Source organism: Myxocyprinus asiaticus, chromosome 1 (assembly GCF_019703515.2).
Source record: "Myxocyprinus asiaticus isolate MX2 ecotype Aquarium Trade chromosome 1, UBuf_Myxa_2, whole genome shotgun sequence".
NCBI classification, from domain to species: domain Eukaryota; kingdom Metazoa; phylum Chordata; class Actinopteri; order Cypriniformes; family Catostomidae; genus Myxocyprinus; species Myxocyprinus asiaticus.
In genome coordinates, this window is record NC_059344.1 from 40,706,035 (window position 1) to 40,720,105 (window position 14,071).

At 39.2% G+C, this 14,071-nt stretch overlaps 2 pseudogenes; one reads left to right on the forward strand and one right to left on the reverse strand.

Annotated features, from left to right (window-relative positions):
* LOC127441452 (T-cell immunomodulatory protein-like) overlaps positions 1–9,733 on the reverse strand; it is a 197,356-nt pseudogene extending 187,623 nt beyond the window's left edge.
* The window catches only part of LOC127439955 (phosphorylase b kinase regulatory subunit beta-like), a 113,359-nt pseudogene continuing 108,418 nt past the window's right edge, over positions 9,131–14,071 (forward strand).

A 14,071-nucleotide genomic window follows, 5' to 3' on the forward strand; every position in this document is an offset into this window, starting at 1 on the left:
GCAGCCCCCTAATGTGGAAAATCTGTTTCCTTTACATTGCTCGACAATTAACTTGCCACTCACACTCAAAGAGATTTAAGGACTAATTGGCTGCAGTTTGGAGCATAGCAATGCAATGTTGCCTAGCAACCAGTCAAAAAGCAGAATGTGTAATTATTTGGCATATAAATATTACATTTATAATTATTTGGCAATTACCACCTATTTTTAACAAAGCTGCACATTCTGAATCCACGGGTTAGCAAGGGCATTATAAAGACATGGAAATCTGATACAGATGCTAGGGGCATCTCTATGTTGTTGAAGAAATAAATTAAACAAACCAACAAAACAAAACAAAACAAAAAACATCCCCAGAGGAACTTACTGAATATAGGGGGCTGCTTCTCTATGTTCATTTTACTGCTATTCTCTGACTGCTCCTTTGCCTATGCAATACCCTAACCTGAGCCATCAGAGCTGCCCAAGCATGGCTGCATTAGTAAATTAGGAACACATTCTTCCGGACTTATCACTCACCTTTGTCTCAAATTGCTGGTTGTTCATATTAATAAACTAATAGGGCCAGAAATCAAATAAGGCCATATCAATGCAAAGCCTGTAGATTTCCACTGAGAAGCAGGAGATTGCGATTTAAAGGGATAGTTAAACCAAAAAATTTAATTATCTCATCATTTACTCACCCTCTTCCAGTCCCAGATGTGTATGACTTTCTTTCTTCTGCAGAACACAAAATAAGATTTTTAGAAGAAAATCTCACTTCTGTTGGTCCATCCACTGCAAGTGAAATGTGACCAGAACTTTGAATCTTCAAAAAACACACAAATGCAGCATAAAAGTAATCCATACAACACGTGGTTAAATCCATATCTTCAGAAGCGACATAATAGGTGTGGGTGAGAAACAGATCAATATTTAAGTTCTTTATTACTATATCTACCTGCCCATTCGGTGGCAATATGCACAAAAGGATGCAAATCGCATAAAACCAAAGAAGTTTTATAGTAAAAAAGGATGTAAACATTGATCTGTTTTTGAAACACACCTATCATATAGCTTCTGAAGACATGGATTTAATCACTGGAGTCTTATGGATTACTTTTACACTGCTAATTTTTTTTTTCTAAAAATCTTAATTTGTGTTCTGCAGAAGAAAAAAAGTCATACACATCTGAGATTGCATGAGGGTGAGTAAATAATGAGAGAATTTTAATTTTTGGGTGAACTATCCCTTTAGCATCGAGGCACAGGGCGAAGGCTGGATATTCCACTTGAAAGCTTAAATGAGGCCTTGATACCTAAGTGGATGCAATTTCATGTCTTTTAACTGATGCAGCCATACAGTATGTGTTTACAGTTTCACATGTGCAACTGGAATGTGAGCCGTGATACGGAGCTGACCCTCACCTGTTCATCCACATAAAGGACTTGTTCGAAAACAATTCAGGTCTTGACTGAGAAGGTCACATAAGTGAAATGTGAGAGAGTGAGCAGTGAAAGGTAAGGAGACTCATGGACTAAGTAAGGCAGTATACACTGGCAGCCAAAGGTTTGGAATAATGTAGAGATTTTGCTCTTATCGACAGAAATTGGTACTTTTATTCACCAAAGTGGCATTCAACCAGGGGCGGAATGGCCATCGGGAGAACCGAGACTTTTCCCAGTGGGCCAGACGTGAAACAGGGCCGAATGGGTCGTGATAAGCTGAAATGGGCCGCCACATTATGCAGAACGGGCACAAAACATATGCCGAAGAGGGCAGCGATATGCAGAAAAGGACAGCGACTTTTGGGCCAGTTTCTATGTAAAATCCCGGGCCGATTTCTCTTCCCAGTCCACCCCTGCATTCAACTGATCACAATGTATAGTCAGGACATTTATAACATGAAAAATTACTATTACAATTTGAAAAAAATATTCAGAACTTCTTAAACTACTTCAAAGAGTTCTCATAAAAAAATTCCTCCACGTGCAGCAATGACAGCTTTGCAGATCCTTGGCATTCTAGCTGTCAGTTTGTCAAGATACTCAGGTGACATTTCACCCCACGCTTCCTGTAGCACTTGCCATAGATCTGGCTGTCTTGTTGGGCACTTCTCACGCACCTTACAGTCTAGCTGATCCCACAAAAGCTCAATGGGTTTAAGATCCATAACACTCTTTTGCAATTATCTGTTGTCCACTGTCTGTTTCTTTGCCCACTCTAATCTTTTCTTTTTGTTTTTCTGTTTCAAAAGTGGCATTTTCTTTGCAATTCTTCCCATAAGGCCTGCACCCCTGAGCCTTCTCTTTACCCTTGAATATGAAACTGGTGTTGAGTGGGTAGAATTCAATGAAGCTGTCAGCTGAGGACATGTGAGGCATCTATTTCTCAAATTAGAGACTCTGATGTACTTATCCTCTTGTTTAGTTGTATCTGGGCCTTCCACATCTCTTTCTGTCCTTGTTAGAGCCAGTTGTCCTTTGTCTTTGAAGACTGTAGTGTACACCTTTGTATGAAATCTTCAGTTTTCTGGCAATTTCAAGCATTGTATAGCCCTTATTCCTCAAAACAATGATTGACTGATGAGTTTCTAGAGAAAGCTGTTTCTTTCTTTTTTTGTTGTTGCCATTTTTGACCTAATATTGACATTAAGACATGCCAGTCTGTTGCATACTGTGGCAACTCAAAAAACAAACACAAAGACAATGTTAAGCTTCATTTAACAAACCAAACAGCTTTCAACTGTGTTTGATATAATGGCAAGTGATTTTCTAGTACCAAATTAGCAATTTAACATGATTACTCAAGGATAAGGTGTCAGAGTGATGGCTGCTGGAAATGGGGCCTGTCTAGATTTGATCAAAAATTACTTTTTTCAAATAGTGATGGTGCTGTTTTTTACATCAGTAATGTCCTGACTATACTTTGTGAACAGCTGAATGCCACTTAGGTGAATTAAAGTACCAATTTCCTTCAGAAACAGCAAAATCTGTACATTATTCCAAACTTTTGGCCACCAGTGTAGATGTTAGTGATACATATTCTCTTATAGAAACCATAAGAGAAGTCACTAGAGAATCATGGTACATAGCATCACCCAAAGTCAGGTAATTAAATCATTGACACAGCCTTCAGTTCTAGCTGTTATCTCTTCCTGAAAGCATCCATCCACTATCACTGAGGTGCTTTCCTTAAAACGAATCTTGGCAAGCATAACAGCCATAATTGTACAGTAAGTGGTGAATGACTTTTTTGTGGGTGTGTTCTCCCCCCCTCTCTCTTTGGCTGTTGTTAATCTGCTGTGATTTTCTCACAGCTGTAGAGGTCCAAAGAGGCTTTCTCTGTCCTGCCTGCCAATCACAATCAACAGCTCGGCTGTTCATGTGGCAGCAGAACAGCCTCCAGATGGTTTGTGGGCAGTGATGCCAGGCTCCTGCCGAGAGAGAGGGAGAGGAGTGCTGTTGTGGCTCAGGGGCTTTGCCTTAGCATGGATAAATGGTTTTGGTCCATATTGGCCTGTAAGTGACATTTGGGCCTCTGACGCTTTTCAGAATGAGGGGCTTTTTGCTGATGAGCACACTTTTGATCGGAGCCTTAACTACACTAATGGACTGCGAGACTTTGACAGGATTCTCCAAGAGGGCATTCACATCTATTTTCAGTCTTTAGAAGCATATACCACAGCAGGATTATTAGTCAATTTTATGTGACTGACAGGCGAGCTTACCAGAAAACTCTTCACCCTTGGAAAATGGCTTTGAATTCATAAACAGCTCTTCAGTGAACATTTGATTGAAATGGGTTCAGAAAAAAAGAAGCAAACATTGACAGCTAGACAGTCAGAAGCACCTTGCAATATAGGTTAAGCATTCTACTGCAGTGTAATTCTCTCATGGCTTGACAAGCTATGGCTACATTCAGTGGCATAGATTCTAGGGGGAGATGGGTGGGAGGTACACCGCATCTGAATGTGGCCCAAATCAGATTTTTTCACTCACATGAGACACAGATCTGTTAATTGGATGACTATGTGAACAGCCAAAAGCGCTTTGAATCTGACATTTTCAAATCCAATCTGGGCCACTTTCATGTGTGGAAATAAATCAGATACGATCTGATTTTTTCCACTGTGTCTTCGGTGTGAACAGCCACATCTACCACAACATTCGTCATTTGCATGCTTGATTTCCAGCGTACATATGGCTGTTATATTTATAAACTTTTAAGTGCGAGTCAGACCTGTCTAGTTAGTGCATTCGGTTTCTTTTTAAGGCTTCAACAGTTGGGTTCAGCGATTTATTTGGCTTGCGCGTTAAATATGCGTATGAAAAGATAAAGACAGATTTATATAATGCCGTTCTTTGTGTCACTCGCTCAGAAAACAAGTTTCTATATTTCTAAAACTGGATTAAAATATGAATGCAAGCCAGTCAATGGAAATATGAAATAAACAAAGATAACTGTTCTTACCTTACACATACACTGGCGGCCAAAAGTTTGGAACAATGTACAGATTTTGCTCTTATGGAAAGAAATTGGTACTTTTATTCACCAAAGTGGCATTCAACTGATCACAATGTACAGTCAGGACATTAATAATGTGAAAAATTACTATTACAATTTGATTTTTTTTTTTAAACTACTTCAAAGAGTTCTCATCAAAAAATCCTCCACATGCAGCAATGACAGCTTTGCAGATCTTTGGCATTCCAGCTGTCAGTTTGTCCAGATACTCAGGTGACATTTCACCTTACAGTCTAGCTGATCCCACAAAAGCTCATTGGGGTTAAGATCCATAACACTCTTTTCCAATTATCTGCACTCCAATGTCTGTTTTTTTGCCCACTCTAACCTTTTCTTTTTGTTTTTCTGTTTCAAAAGTGGCTTTTTCTTTGCAATTCTTCCCATAAGGCCTGCACCCGAGTCTTCTCTTTACTGTTGTACATGAAACTGGTGTTGAGCGGGAAGAATTCAATGAAGCTGTCAGCTGAGGACATGTGAGGCAACTATTTCTCAAATTAGAGACTCTGATGTACTTATCCTCTTGTTTAGTTGTGCATCTGGCTTTCAACATCTCTTTCTGTCCTTGTTAGAGCCAGTTGTCCTTTGTCTTTGAAGACTGTTGTGTACACCTTTGTATGAAGGTTTGTTTTCGAACAATATTTAAGTCCTTTTTTACTCTAAATCTCCACTTTAACTTTCATATGTGAAAGTGAAACTAAACAGGCATCACATGTGACTTTCAGATGTAAAAGTGAAAGTGGAAATTGAGTAAAACATTTTGGTCTGTTTCTCACCCACACCTATTATGTTGCTTCTGAAGATATAGATTTAAACATTGGAGTCATGTGGATTACTTCTATGTTTCCTTTTTGTAGCTCCAGAAAACACATAAGGTCTGATCACCATTCACTTGCATTGTATGGACTACAGAGCTGAGATATTTTTCTAAAAATCTTCATTTGTGTTCTGCAGAAGAAAGAAAGTCATACACATCTGGGACAGCATAAAGGTGAGAAAATAATGAGGATTTTCATTTTTGGGTGAACTATCCCTTTAATGCCATTTAAAAAATATACTATTTTAAAGAAAAGTTTTCTCATAAATGTCATAAATTAACAAAATATTTTGGGGCTACATAAACAACCTCAACAACCTCAGATATAACAACAGATTTTAACAGACAATTGAAATTGGGCATTTTGGCTTGCAGTGTGGATATTGCAAACAAATACTGTTCATCACGCTATGTTTTGTACTCTTCTTATCTGGTATCTGGGCAAGTGTGATCAGAGAAGCACTGTTTAAACCTTTGAGCAGCTTAAATATTAATTACACAGCATGCTACAGCTAAAACACACAACAACCCAGTGAGCAAATACCAGAGAGAGATGCAATACTTCAGAGACACTCCCCTCTAGACCTGCTGCTAATTAAATAGGGCAGTAATTTCCCAGACAGAAATCAATGCTCAGAAAACATCCCATCTTGATGAAAGGCTTAAAAAGCCTGACAAAGACAATCTGCTGAATAAATTCAAATTGTAGTTATTCAGTGGTGTAGAAAATGGGAATCTGTACTTGTTTCAGTCAAGTTGAAAATGTTGATCAAATGATTGTTGATCAAATGTAGGCCTAGTGTACACTTACATTATCATGAATGTGTGGGGCTTGACGTCCTTTTATCTAGGAGTTCTATCAGCATGGTGAAATGGTAAAACAGTGTGGCAGTACTGGTTTTTGTTATTATGACCATTCAACATGTAAAGCATGTCATTTTCTTTCTGTATCTTGTTGTACGTTCTGTAAGCAATTTTAGCCAATTTGCTAACTTATACTTCCAACACCCTGCCATCCAAAGACATGTCAGCCAACCGGATGTCAGCAAACTAGCAAATCCGAACACAAAATGCAGAGAGATACAGTTGAGTGTTTTTGATTGGCTCAGTTTTCTCTTTGGCTAAACAAGTATGGGCTGCTCCCCTGACTCTCTGTATTGTCATTTACAGGTCCAAGGACTATCACATAGACAGGTGTGATTTTTTTTAGATGCCTATTTCAGTTATATTTGTCAGGAAATGGGAGCATTTTATCATCTTAAGCTGTCTTAAGCTGATAGGAACATGACTGCACATACTTAAAATGTATCCAATTGAAACCAGATAAAAATCACATAAAAAGTTTCATTTTCAATCTGGATCTGTGCCGTTTTCAAATAAGCAAATAAATCAGACACATTGGCAATGTAACTTCAGTGTGAACAGTTAGGTTCATGCAATTTTTAGAGCAATCTAACTTGACATCTATCAAAAGCGTGCACTTGATTTACCCTTACGACAAAAAAATAAAAAAATAAAAAAAAATAAATGAAATGAACTGCACTACATGAATAAATACAATGTACATAGAAAAGACCAAACCTGTAACTGTTACCAACTGAAACTAGAGATTTGTACATAATTACAACAGAATTTCTATAGGATAACTTAACATTTTTCAAGAAACAGTAATTTTAGGGGCAGCTGTGGCTCAGGTGGTAGAACAGGTTGGCCACTAATCACAGGGTTGGTGGTTTGATTCCTGGCCCACATGACTCCACATGCCAAAGTGTCCTTGGGCAAGACACTGAACCCCAAGTTGCTCCCAATGGCAAGCTAGCGCCTTGTATGGCAGCTCTGCCATCACCGGTGGTGTGTGTGTGTGTGTGTGTGTGTGTGAATGGGTGAATGAGTCACAGTGTAAAGTGCTTTGAAAACCGCTAAGGTTAAAAAAAGCGCTATATAAGTGCAGACCATTTTCATAGCCTTTATAGAGATGCTTACAATCCACTTACAGAATCTCTGACCCTTTATGTGACCTTAAAGCATGAGAAACCACAAGATAATCAAAATTTCAAATAAGATTTTATTTATTGTTTCACTGAAGTGGTTTAAGAAGCACATCTTTTCTAATAAGCCTCAGCGTCTGAAGAGCTCATAAGCAAAGAGGCATTGCTAACTGCTTTCAGCAATAAATAAATCAAGCAGCACTCAGGGTCACACCTCAACAATGGGCTTTAGCATGACATCTTAAGCAATGCTAACTGAAAGCTACAGAATAGAGAAGAACAGATTTTCTAATTGTGCCCTCAGAGCAGCTCCTTGCAGTCTTCTATCTGACAATTGAGAGTAAAACAACTTGAGAGTGGAGAAAAAACACACAGTAATGTTACTCACCAGCAGTGAAGACCTTGTTTAAGTCAATGAAAGCATTAGAATGAGGGATGCACATGTTGACACTGGAGGAGAGAGCCTTCTCACATTTTGGTTTTCTGATAAATACAACAGCACGCTCTGTACATATCTGTTTTTGTGGCACATGTATACACAACAGAAATGTGCTATTGCACTAAAAAATGACCTTACCCTGTACTTAGATAGCAAACCTCTGATGAATCACCCACAGTTCCAAAAATATCTGGAATTATGTCCCCATTAAAGCTGTACATGGAAAAAAGGAAGTGACAACCTCACTAGGGAAGCATTTATTTGTGCACAGAAGGGACTAGCATTGCAAAACTTAATGGTTTACTGACAGTATGTTTAAAATGAATACAATCCTCATCAGTAATTCATAGTCTTTGAAACCAAGTTGTACTATTTTAAATTCCCATCATTTCCAAAAACTATCACACTTACTCCATGACAAGGGGCTCGTCTCTAAAGGTCTTGTTCAGATTCACTTTTTCACTCTGGTCTGTAAAAAAAGTTTACAAATTAGAGAAACATTTAAAAATAACTGTGGACCTTTTTGCAAAGTTCTGTAGGTGCAGATTCCATATGGGACTGATCCAGAGATACTGATTTCAGTATGACTTGGAAGTATGATTTTCTTATTATGATTTATTATATTTTGGCCTTTACTCAAAGTTTGGTTATGTCCCCAGAAGACAAAGACCATTGTCTGTAAGGCAGGAGAGGCCTTTGGGTGGCCAGTGAGAAGCACATCCATCTGAGAGTCTCCATTATAATCCCCTGGGACCACACTACTGATGCTGAAGCCACTGAAAGCACCAGGAGAAACAGAATCCACACAGACATGACCACTGCAGTTGCAATAAACAATATCTCTACTTTTCTAAAATCTCTTTCTTAAAGTTGCTGTAAGTGATTTTAGCCGTTCTGGAACTTCCATCAGACCAGCTGTTGAATTAGCCACAGCCCCTCTTTCCAAAACCTATGCACACAAACACACTAATAGAGACCATTGTGTTGGAGCAGATGGAGGGCGATGGGTCCCCCTGAGCATTATGCCGTCAGACCCTGAGCGTTTCGGTTGAGCAGGACAAAGAACCAGTGCTTAACCGGCATATATGGGCTGCCCTGCACAATGATTGACAGGCAGAAAGTCTTCTGATTGGCTAAACAAAAGATCTGACCACTGCCCACTGACATCTTTTACCCCACTGTTTACCGAACCCAGAACTGTTACAGAGACAGCTGTGATATTTCATGGCACCTATTTCAGTGATATCTGACAGGTAACAGATATATTTTCTGCATGTAATTTCATAAAAAAAAAAAAAAAAATAATAAAAAAATAATAATAATAATAATAATAATAATAATAAATCACTTACAGCACCTTTAAATTCATAATTCTGTGCTAGTGTATATCCTTACCTAAGGAAGACCTCTTTCAAATGGACTTTAGGTTAGAAATAAGGAGCTTTAAAATCAGCCAAAAAAAAAAAAAAAAAAAAAAAAAAAAATCAACAGCTCAGATTCTGAAAGACAAAATATTATCGAGACATAACGTATTATTATTAGACATAATACATTATCATGGTGTAAAAAGTCATTAACATAAAAAAACGTTATGTCTAACATAAGCAAACAAGCAGCCACACCCCCTATCATTAGCAAAAAATACGTATGAACAGGGAGTTAGTTACATGTAAAATATCCGGTGACAACTAATCAAAGCTTGAACATATAATACATTTAGCATTACTTAACTTAAGTTTAACTTCAGGAGCGTCATTTTTAATACAATATTAGTGCTTATGTGAGTTAGCAGCAGAACAGCACTTACGCCTCCTTATGATGAAAATATCAGTCTGTTTATCCGAGTTAAAGTCACCGAAAACCGCCACAGTGCCATACTTCTCTGAGCCAGATAAATCACTAGTAACGTCCTGTAAAGCAAACGTGACACGTTGTCCGACAAAACACAACACTAACGTCCAAAATATCATCCATGACAGCAGCATCTTGCTGTTTGTAAGTAATCAACACAAACCGCTTTGCGGTAGCTAGGGGAGTTCATATGGGTTTTGCGACAGTGTGCGTGTTTTTGCGGCAGTGTCATGTTTGTTATTGTGCTGTCAGCATGGCCAGCTTTGCGGATGTCGGTTTGGAGCTGCTGGAGTTTAAAGCTAAATCTAAGCGACCAGGTTTGAGATGCATGACATTGGACACGATTAAACTGAGTGCATTTGTTACTCACTGTGCATTTTGAGTCGCTGTCCGTGGTGTAGAAGCGCATTAACACCAGTTGTCATGTTGCATATTTCAGTGTGGCACAGAGCAGTGCGCAAAGGTCAGGCATGATGTGTACACTGAGTCAGGGCTATGTTTAGATCCTAACTGCACATTAAGCTTCAGTCTTTAAAGTTTTTAAAGAGCAGCACTTTAAAAGAAAGAATTCACTCTGAATGTCTAATGTTTTGTAGGGCTTCTTGGCATCTCCAAGCTTGTTCTTGAAGGGATTTTCAGAAGTCTCCTATTGCTGTATATAGTATATATACATACTGTAAATAAAACTAAATCTTTTCTTTCTGACAAATTTCTTTATTTCTTAAAAGAGTGCTACAGTTCACAAATTGTGATTCATTATTTCATAACTTGACTTGGCATTGTATTTGACATGGTGTCACAGGCATTTCTGCACTCTTTTTTTATCCAGTAGTCATCTCATTGCCACACATATGTCAAACTGTTTTCTCTCCACTTAGTTCTGTATATTGTGATTTGATACATGTTCATTCAGTACCCATGCCAAAAGACCTCACTGTGATTCAATGTAATTTGTATTTTCTTCTAATGCTCTACTAACTCTCTGAATTACGCTAATGTTGTAGTTTAGCTAATAGAGGACTGGCGTAGAATTCATCTAATGAAAAATGGCCATCACTGCTAATGAGGCTTTGAATGCCCGTCGCAAACTCTGGAAACTTGGTAAGTTGGGGTGTAGTTATTGATCAATGGAAAAACCACTCTTTACTTTTTAAATGACAACTTGTGCTAATTTTCAATTCAGTTTATGAAATATGAAGTATATTATTATTCAGAGTAGTGCTGTATTTGTTTTTTGAAGGGAATGAAATGAGGCTGTGAGGGACAGAGTTGCATTCTCCTCAGTGGCTTGCACTGTATAAAGCTCATAGATCACATTTAGTTTTTTGTTTACTGAAATATTTGGAAAGATGTTTTTTGCTATGTTTTGTCAGCTGAAAGATCAACACCAATTTACACAACAGTCCAACCTATGGAGGAGACTATAAGTCTATACCTCAAAGCCTTGTTTTCATTCCCTTCAGAAATCAAATATGGCACTACTCTGATTAAGGTCTATTATGCTATAAGTTGTCTATTTGTTTAAGCCAATCAGTAGAAATGCTTTTTTCTTCCACCTTGAATTTCTACCTCAATCTTTGTTCAGAAATTAAAAAGACTTTGTTGCCTAATTGGAACAGGGGACTTCATTTAATTTAAAAGGATGTCAAAGGGTTAGGCATAAATAAGCTTATGGGAGAAATTCCTTGATTAATCAAATTGGTAATGCAATCCAGTACCTCTCATGTCTTAACAGAGGGTATCTGTGCCACCCGAGGCAAGTAACTTTTTTTTTTTATCTAGGTGATGAAACTAAAATGAGAAGTATCTTTCATTTGCCCATTGAATGTGCACTGCTTATCTGGAGTTATCTTAAAAGAGATGGCTTTGTCACTGCAACTTATAAGATGATGGTAATTATGCTAATTTGCTAGGAAATGTGAATTTCCAGTACCTGAGGTATTGACCCTGGGTCGATTCTATTAAAATGTAAATTGTGCCAAAGTAAAATGTGTCTGAAATTGTGCTTCAGTTAATGGGGTTCCCCTGAAATTCACGGCACCACAAAAAAGCTGAATTTATTGGTGTCAGGTTCCATTATTCACAGAGTTTGTGCCAGTGCCTTAAATTTTGTAATCAAACTCTGTGTTTGCACTGACATTCAGTTTGATGTATGCAACACGCGAACAATAGCTGTAGTCTTTTGCGTTTTGCTTTGATTGTTGTCCTGGCATGCTTTGCTGCCTTTGCATCTCAGTAAATCTGCATTTTGCTGCTCTTAGCTTTGTAAATGGAACAGAAAACCATTTAGGTTGCAGATACTAAATTTTGATTTCGGTGAGTCAGCTCAACCATAGCATACTAAATAGCCCAAAGTGGGCTAGTAGCAGGTCAATGGTCTCTAGTAGCACCATCAACAAGCTATTTTGGCTTTGAAGTATGCTCATCACCCAGGGACACTTGAATTACATCTAGAGATAAGATAAACATCACAAGATTGCAGGCCTATGCAGTAGATTCATGTTATCTTTAATATGAATTTCTACTCTGCTCTCTGTGATCAGGCTCCATCTATGAACCCCTCAAGCTGTCCATTCTGCACCGGGAGGATGAGCCCCTTTGGGAGATTCTTGACCGCTTCTATAGCGCAGGTGAGAATTCATGTCCTGGAAGTAATCTTGATTGTATCTCATAGGTTATGTTCGCGTGCGCGAACCAACTGGCTGGTGTTTTTACAGATATTTTCAACCTTTCCCTCTCCTTGTCTGCGGTCCCCACATGCTTTAAAATGTCCACCATTGTGCCTGTACCAATGCAATCCAAAATCACTTGCTTAAATGACTGGCGTCCTGTTGCTCTGAGCCCCATCATCAGCAAATGCTTTGAGAGGCTAATCAGAGATTACATCTGCTCTGTGCTGCTTCCCTCACTGGACAGTTTGCATACCGCAACAACCGCTCTACTGATGATGCCATTACATCTACACTGCACACTGCTCTCTCCCACAAAAGGAACACATATGTGAGAATGCTGTTTGTAGACTACAGCTCAGCATTCAACACCATAGTGCCCTCCAAGCTTGATGTGAAACTCCGGGCTCTGGGCTTAAACAGCTCGCTGTGCAGCTGGATCCTGGACTTCCTGTCAAGCAGACACCAGGTGGTTAGAATGGGCAGCAACATCTCATCACTGACCCTCAACACTGGAGCCCCGCAGGGCTGTGTTCTCAGCCCACTACTGTATTCCTTGTACACACATGACTGTGTGGCAACACATAGCTCCAATGCCATCATTAAGTTTGCTGATGATACGAGAGTGGTAGGTCTGATCACTGACAATGTTGAAACAGCCTACAGAGAGGAGGTGCACACTCTGACACGCTGGTGTCAGGAGCACAACCTCTCCCTCAATGTCAGTAAGACCAAGGAGCTTGTGGTGGACTTCAGGAGAAAAGACAGAGAACACAGCCCCATCACCATCAATGGAGCACCAGTGGAGAGAGTCAGCAGCTTCAAGTTCCTGGGTGTCCACATCACTGAGGAACTCACATGTCCGTCCACACTGAGGCCGTTGTGAAGAAGGCTCACCAGCGCCTCTTCTTCCTGAGACGACTGAGGAAATTTGGAATGAACCACCATATCCTCACACGGTTCTACATCTGCACTGTAGAGAGCATCCTGACTGGCTGCATCACTGCCTGGTACGGCAACAGCACTGTCCTCAACCGCAAAGCCCTGCAAAGTGTGGTGCTAACTGCCAGACACATCATCGGAGGTGAGCTTCCCTCCCTCCAGGACATCTATACAAGGCGTTGTGTGAAAAAAGCTCGGAGGATCATCAGAGACTCCAGCCACCCGAGCCATGGGCTGCTCTCACTGCTACCATCAGGCAGGCGGTATCGCAGCATCAGGACCCGCACCAGCCGACTCCATGACAGCTTCTTCCCCCAATCAATCAGACTTTTGAACTCTTGATCTCTCATGATCAATATACATCAGCACTGCACTTTATTAATCTCACACTGGACTGTCATAAATTATATTCTCTCTTAACAACACACTGGCAACTATCTATCAACCGACAGCCTGAATATAGCACAATGCAACCTACTGTATATTTTATATATACTATTTTTTATTGTATACTGTGTATTCTATATTGTGTGTATTGTATAATGTACATTGTATATTGTTATTTGTATATTGTGTTGTGCGTAATTATGTGTATATTAGATATGTAAATTGTGTTGTGTAAATCTGATGTTTATTGTTAATTGGTGTATGTCTCATCACTGTCATGACTGCTATGTTGCTCGGAACTGCACCCAAGACTTTCACCCACTGTTGCACTTGTGTAGATGGTTGAGTGACAATAAAGTGATTTGATTTGATTTTGATGTTTACTTCACAAACTCTGATTCAGACCTGTAGTATGTATTGTTGGCAAATCCTCTTGTAATTTTTTTTTCAAATTACCTTGTCATACTGTATAGG